The sequence below is a fragment of the Lycium barbarum genome, chromosome 5 (genome assembly GCF_019175385.1).
Source record: "Lycium barbarum isolate Lr01 chromosome 5, ASM1917538v2, whole genome shotgun sequence".
NCBI lineage: Eukaryota > Viridiplantae > Streptophyta > Magnoliopsida > Solanales > Solanaceae > Lycium > Lycium barbarum.
In genome coordinates, this window is record NC_083341.1 from 2,843,722 (window position 1) to 2,851,557 (window position 7,836).

The 7,836-nt window shown below is 38.6% G+C and overlaps 1 long non-coding RNA gene across 1 annotated transcript; it reads right to left on the minus strand.

Annotated features, from left to right (window-relative positions):
- Positions 1-949: 949 nt before the first annotated feature.
- Positions 950-3,500, minus strand: LOC132642192 (uncharacterized). The gene is made up of 3 exons (XR_009583064.1): positions 3,100-3,500; positions 2,379-2,435; positions 950-1,443 (listed from the first exon to the last, which is right to left on the minus strand). It is a non-coding gene; the product is annotated as an uncharacterized LOC132642192 (long non-coding RNA).
- Positions 3,501-7,836: the final 4,336 nt, after the last annotated feature.

Here is a 7,836-nt window from a genome sequence, read left to right on the forward strand (position 1 = left end):
GATGTAAAAATCGATCAGCCCGCGCCCGTCGCAATTCTGGGGGCAGAAAGCGGCGGGTGAAAGCAGTCACAAACTCGTCCCAAGTAGCTGGAGGAGCACCCTCTCCCCTGGATAGCTCCCAGGACTCATACCAGTGGGTAGCAACATCCCGAAGTCTATGCGAGGCCAACTCAACCGACTCGGTCTCTGAAGCCCTGGCCAAGTCTAGTGAGCGCCGCATCCCCCGAATAAAGTCATGGGGGTCCTCGTCGGGCTTAGACCCGAAAAACTCTGGGGGACCGCAAGTCAGAAAGTCACGAACTCTCAGGCTATCTCGCCTGTCATCATCATCATCAGCTCTCGGCCCGCGTCTGCGAGCCTGTCCCGCTACCAAAGTAGTCAATAACTGTACCGCCTCCCTCAACGTCCTATCCTCCGCCCCTGGCTGAGGAACTGGAGGCGCGGCCGCTGGAGCCTCTGGAGCTGATAGTGAAGCCGCTCCCTGATCCAGAGTGGCATCGACTGGTGCTCCAGACTCCTCCGATGATGAAGACGTAGCAGAGTCTGTTGGCCGGGGCGCAATATCACACATCATCTGAGCAAGGGTCAGAGTACCCTTCCGAGCCCGGCTAGTCTCTCCTACCACCGCCTTTTTCTTCTGGGCAGCCGTTGCCTTTTTCGGAGGCATCACTGAAAAAACACAACAATTGATCAGAACAGAGTCATCCTAATAGCACAGCTCTATCGCACGATCTAAGATTTCAAGAAAGGAAACACCCTAAATGTCCTGTAGCTTCCTGTTTATAGATGTGGTGCACAACACACCGATAAACAAGACTCTACTAGACACGGTCTGTAGACATTCCGAGGACAAACCGCTCTGATACCACTTCTGTCACGACCCAACCCCGTGGGCCGTGACTAGTGCCCGAATTGGGCACCCGAATACAATCGCAAATCCGAGTGGCAAACAGATAACTTATACCGACACAAATATCAAACACTGCCTCAGATTATATCAAACCCATCCAGGTATATAACAGAAGCCGACAAGGCGGTGTTTCAAATTTATAAGATTTTCAAAGAAAATTTCGGCAGAGTTTCCTTTGTTTTTCGGACTATCCAAAATAACCCTGTACACAGCAAATACCAACAAAGGCCACACAGGGCCAACAAAACAACATATACATGTGCGAGCCGACAAGGCTGCCATAATGAAAGAGATCATATGGACACAACTGTACAGAAGTAGGCACACACACCCACAAATAAGTCTACAGACCTCTAAACAGACCAAACGAATCATATGGCGGGACAGGGCCCCGCCGTACCCCGGAACAAATGTATACATGCATAGTGAACAAAAGTATATACCAAAAGTGTATGCTCTGAAATGAGAAGAGCACTCCAAACAGCTGAAGGGGATATCCTAAACTGGGGGATCACCGAACTGTGCGTCTGTACCTGCGGGCATGAAACGCAGCTCCCCGAAGAAAGGGGGTCAGTACGAAATATGTACTGAGTATGCAAAGCAGAAAATACAGAAACAAATCTGAGGCATAAACGAAATAGTAGTACAGAACATAAGTATAAATCCAACATATCAAAATTTGTTTACTTTCAAAAATATGTAAGTCATGCGTAGGGTACAGAAGAATATGGTCGCCCGCCCGTCGATGGCGCCATAACACAGCATAACACCAGAATGTTTCAAATCTCCGTATCCCCGTCACATATCACAACACAGCATAACGCCATACACAGCATAACACCAAATATAAGCGGAACCCGACCCTCTTTTGCGAGTAGCTCGGTGAACCATAAACACAGCATAACTCCGGAGTATATCAAAATGCGCACGATAACAGAACCGGCCCGGGAACCGGCGAAAGATATAACAAAACGCACGAGCAGAGTCATGAGTAACCATATGCATAAAATCATTATCATAGACTCAAATATAAGTAAATGACCAAACTTGAAATTCGAAATGATAATCATACCAAATTCTTTCAAAAGTCGTCCGAATTACATAAAGGAAAGTCGCGGGACCCACGGACGGGTATTGACCCGAATCGGGCCCGCCTATGGAAAATATACTCATTATATGCCATATAAACTTCTACAAAAATATTGAAGCAATCCGAGCCTTTCGGTGAAAGATATGGCGTTCACAAATTACGAAATTCTTTAAAGTGAAACTTTTTTTATGCAAAGTTCGGAAAGCGATTATTTTAAAGACATAATGGTTCATATTTCATCAAATCATACATAAGAGTGCCAAGGAATATTTATAAGGCTCATAACATGCTCGGATTTCGGATTAGAATTTCCTTAAGGCTCTAGTCTAGCCTATGTGAAACTAAGGCATGCCAAGAAAAGAAGGTTGCTTTACATACCTTACGTCGTTCAAGAGCTCAGTCCAGCCAAGAACTTCCACAATTAATATGATAAACCTATAATCGTAAGAGTACACACGTGACTTAAGAAGGCTTTCACATACCATATATATTAATTGATGACTTAATTCAAAAACGGAACGGGCAGCATCTCCTCTATATCATTAGCATCTCCCAATTTGGTATATCAGCCCAACAACAAATAAATCCCAAAAACACAACATGCATGTCCATAACGATTTCGTGATACTCTATAACGAGCGACAAGTTCGAATTACAATCCGTATACTCCATGGCACCTTTTCGTATGTTTTCTTCTTAACCTTAAAAATATTCTCAATATGATAAGGACATCCTTTATCACAAATCTCGGCTTTATATCATATATTTACAACAAGAAAAATAGCCCACAACTCCAACTATATCAATTGACAATTCTATTCGTAAGTTCGCGTTTATTCCATCAATTCCTATATCGATACTTGTATACACTTCTTTATTTTTGTATATACATTGTATAACAACAAGCAGGATAACAATAACTACAACACGTTTCACGATATTCCAGCTCACTAAATAATTTATAATAACCACCAAACAGTCCGTATGATAACAATAACCATTTATCCGATTTCCCGCAATTAATTTCCGTAGTTCCCATCTCAAATTTTTGCTATAACGGGGATGAATTTAAATATGCTTAGGAGAGAATAATTCTTACCTTATATTCCAAGAAATGATCTTTTTCCACCTTACTTCACTTGAAGAAAACCGGATTTAACAACACGACAAAGCGAAACAACGAGGTTGAAGCAGTGAGCAAAACCCGAATATTGTTCTTGAAATGCAATATATTTTTCTTCCTTAAAAAGGAAATCATGTTGCTGCTACTAACATTCACGTTGCTGCTTCCATAATATTGTAGGAAACAATGTTTTTCTTCCTTCAATTGAACCCCAAAGACCAAAGACGTATGCTTGCAATTCTCCTACGTGAAAAAGACTTGATGGTCTATTTGCTTAATTAATATTGCAAGAACCGAATTCACAGTTCCATTAGTACTGCGTTCTGCCCATACTTATATTAGGGAAAAGTTCGGCTAAAATGTTCCCCAAGGGTTCTACATCTAATAGACCATGGGTCCCGCCACTTTTATAAAATGTTAAATTTATTTGACTATTCCATATGTGTCACTAATAGGAATGTATTAGTCACTTGATCATCTTTGTGCTGAGTACACACGTGGACACACTATCTTTAATACTTATCCACTATTTAATGTATATTATCCTCCCACTAAACATCTAATGATTAACCAATTAGCCACATAATTAATTTTTTTTTTTGATCCAATTCACTTAAATAGCAATCATTTTTAATACACTTCATATACTCATCATCATAAATCATGAAATATGCTACTACTCCGTAGCCTCTTTTAGCACACATAAAATATTATTTCCAATCACCGTCACCACAATTGTTAAATGCTAAATTATTTCGGAATTTCATTCTTTATATACACCGAGTTCTTGATTTTCATGCTTGAATATGACCAAATCCTTCGGGTTCGGGTAAATTTGCTCATGCTGGACGTTTTAATTTCCTAGTCCAAAAATACGGATATTATAGCTTGGACCGTATTCCATTCAGATAAATTTCGAACCTCAGCAAAAACTTATTTTCTTCAATTGTTTAACTTCTAATCCCTTACGACACATTTGTATCATCACCCTAACCACTTATAAGCTTGGGGGATAACCTCGTTTCCGTTACTAATGTCATTTAACTTACACACTTTCCAACGCATGAAAACACGGGATGTAACAAATAAGCTATTTCAATACTCTAGTCTGTTCTAATTCAAACAGTCCAGCAAATAAGTATTGAGACTCACTGATCATATAAATTAGCATGGATATCAATGCAGAATCCAAACAGAGGTGGAACTGGTCAAAGTTAACTGAAACTACAGCAGTTCAAAAGGGGCAGGGGACAATAATTCACAAAACATTTACCAAGTAGGCAATCCATTAACAACTTAGTGATTTTAATTTAGTCTGGGACTGCCCATAGTTAGTGTATTATTAACTCCCGAACAAACAGTAAAAAGATTTCAACGGACGCAGCAGTCCTTCGGTTCATTTAAGAGCCAGAATAACGTCGGATAACCTCTTCATGCGTAAAGCCAAAACTGTACTGTTGATATACTTCGTATATACAAGGATTCACGCATTCATTGACTACTTTAAACAGGATGCAAAAATAATTTTTGAGAGGGACAGATAGCTTATCACATAATTTTAAACTGTAAGGCTAAGTAAGGAGAATCTTTAGTGTTTTATTTTTCATTCAGAGGCGTACAACACCAGTTTTTTTTTTAGCTTGAGAAATTTTGTTGGAAACAAATACCCAAGTTCATGACATTTATTTATATGACCTGCCACCTTTACACCTTTGTATTTCATCACAGTTTAAGCGGATAACGAAACCAGCAGGGAAACAAACACGATATCATATATGTGATATACCTAAGATGCACACAGTGGTGTGTATATCATATGTATATCGAATGCATACCTTTTCTTATCTTGATAACCCACTGTATATCCTATTTATATGCGGTTTCAAATATGTCTTATGTCTTGTAAATTCATTCTCAAACCACAATAGACATCTTTCAAATTCGACTGATGATTAATATCCTATCCTAACAGCTCCCAAACATCAAAAAAAAAAAAAAAATGACGACAAAGAAACTACATAACATAAGAATAGCAGAACCAGCTAAAAATTTAACTAAAGCAGAAACTAAATACTCGAAGTAATAAATGTATCGAAGTTTACCTGTTTTGTGCGCAATGAACTGGGGCGTCGAGGCCTCGAATATACTCTCTAGTATGAGCCGATTCAAAACTCGACTCGAAATTAAGATGATTCTGTTGTGGTTAAAGTTCTTTGTCGAACAGCGAGGGAAATTAATCGAATGGTGAGACCTTAACCTCTCGTCACAAATCTCGGATTTTAACAAAAGTATTTTTTCGATTTGAAGGGTTTAAGACCAGATTAAAAGCAAGGAATTTGTAACGAAATATTCATGTATATCCAATCATCCTCAAATCAGTGTTCAATCCCTCTTGCAGTTGAATTTCACGAAATATTCTAAAAAAAATTGATGAAGACTGATTTTTCTGGGGAAAATTTGAGGCGATAAAACTTGTGTTTTTGTAAGGAAATTTTGTAGATTCCAGATCTTTTTTATCTCCCTTTTTTTTTCGGTCTCCAGTCCCCCCTCCTCTTAATTGTGATTAGGGTTTTTTAAAGGGAATAGAAAGAGGAGCGACGGTGAGTGGAGTGGGGTCGCGGTGTAGGGTAGGCGGCGGTGTTGGAGAGGAGCGTGTGTCGGCTGTGGGGTAGGGGAGCGTGTGTAGGGTAGAGAGAGGAGTGGGGTAGGGGAGCGTAGTGTAGGGTGAGGCGGCGAGTGGAAGGGAGCGGAGTGAGATGGGAGAGGAGAGTGGGAGGCGGAAAGAAGGAGAGGGAAAAGAAGGAGAAAGGGAAAGGGAAAGAGAAAGGAGAAGGCGGAAAGAAGAAAAGGAAAAAGAAGGGGGATGGGAATTAGGTTTTTGTGGTTTAGAAGAAAGGTGGGTTGGACCGGGTCGAGTGAATGGGCTGGTCCGTTTGGGCCGGCCTATTAATTTAAATATGGGCTGATATAAATGTGGGTTGTTTATTTGGGTAGGAAAATAATATTGTATTTGTATTTTAAGCCATTAATTGGCTGAAAATTGTTGACCGTTCCTCCGCTATTTAAATATTTTGGGATTCTAATTTAATAACTGGTATAATATATATTATGTAAAGACAATAAATAATTAATATGTAGAAGAATAAAGATTTTGCAAAATGTGGTCTTGTAATAAATTTAACGAGTCCAAACCCGAAAAAAACGAAACGATGACTAACCGTTTAAAATTTGTGATAGAGTAATACTTATAATGTTAAAAAATAAAAGTAGCGAAAATAATAGTTGTGAAAATAAAGTATTTAGCTCGTCAGTAAATTTAGAAACTCGGGTAAATTAAATAGGAGAGGGACAAAATTGGATGTCAACAGGCGTGACAATTTAAACCCACATAAGCACATTATGCCCACCGCTATGGGACATAACAAACCATTTGTAACAACTTTAGACCTAACTCACACGCCAAAAGCTAGTTATTAAAGTGGAAGAGCCCAAGGCTAATCAAACCCACATAAGCAAATTATGCCCACCGATATGGGACATAAGTTTAATTCTCATAAAACATCTAATAAATAGGAGTAGCATAATAAACTCTACATTGTACTTATTGATTTTTATTAATAGACGTGATTTTTGCTAAGATAATACTTATTTTGAGATTGAGCAAGTATGTGTCTTATTTTTTTTTAAGGTGGTTGACTATTTAAGTAGGGGCGGATCTACTAAGGAGGGAGGGACTGCTACGCCATCCGCACCCCTCGATCAAAAACCTAGTGTATTTATGTGTATATTAAGTGAAAAGGATATGTATGTGTAGAGTGACACTTAGGCTAACAAATGCTTGTTTGGTGCCACTGGCAAAAGGCCGAGCGTTTCACCCATAGCGCGTGAGATTGAGCCCTGAGTGTTCCGCTTCTTTCTTTTCTCTTTTTGAAAAGCTATCCTGCTTTTCATTTTAAGAAGCTTATACAGCTTACAGGGATTCGTTCCCTTTTTTTGTTATTTTCTTTTTCTAGTTTGCTTCTTCTTTTCTTTCTTTTCCTTTTTTTTTTTCCTTTCTTTCTTTTTCTTTATTTGTTGTACTATTTCTTTTCTTGTAATGTTGGCATTTTATTAATTCTTTGCTTCTAGTTTATAGTTCGTAGTGTTTTATTTTGAGTATCTAAATATATATCTACAACGAGTTTCAGTTCTAGTTGTCTATCCTTGAGTCAGATAATAGTTCCAAAATATGAAAGTTAATCGAACAATTACAAAATGATACTTTTGTTTATTATATGCGAGATAGGGGTCAAGCCATCCATCCACTCCAAGACGGCTATATAAAAACAATAAAAAAATAGTTAATATTAATAGTATTATTGAGGTTTAATGCTTTCTTCAAAATTGTCACAATTACGCAATATATTTTTTTGTTTAAAGACGAAGGATCCAAACCGAAGCTAAAGATATATCAGTTCGAAGTCCAAAATAGCGTAGCAACCGGTATGTCTATATATAAACTGAAAAGATGAATAACTCGAATCGAAGTGTAAGACAAATTAAGTCGAAGCGTAAAATAATATGGTATTCGGAACCTCAAGATCCTGAATCTCTCTCTCCGTATTTAAGTTAAGCCGTCTCAATCAAAATTACCTGACCGACTGATGTGAAAATGAGAATAGCCGTATGTGTTCGGGTTGAAGTACATAACTAAGAGCCTGTTTGGATGGGCTT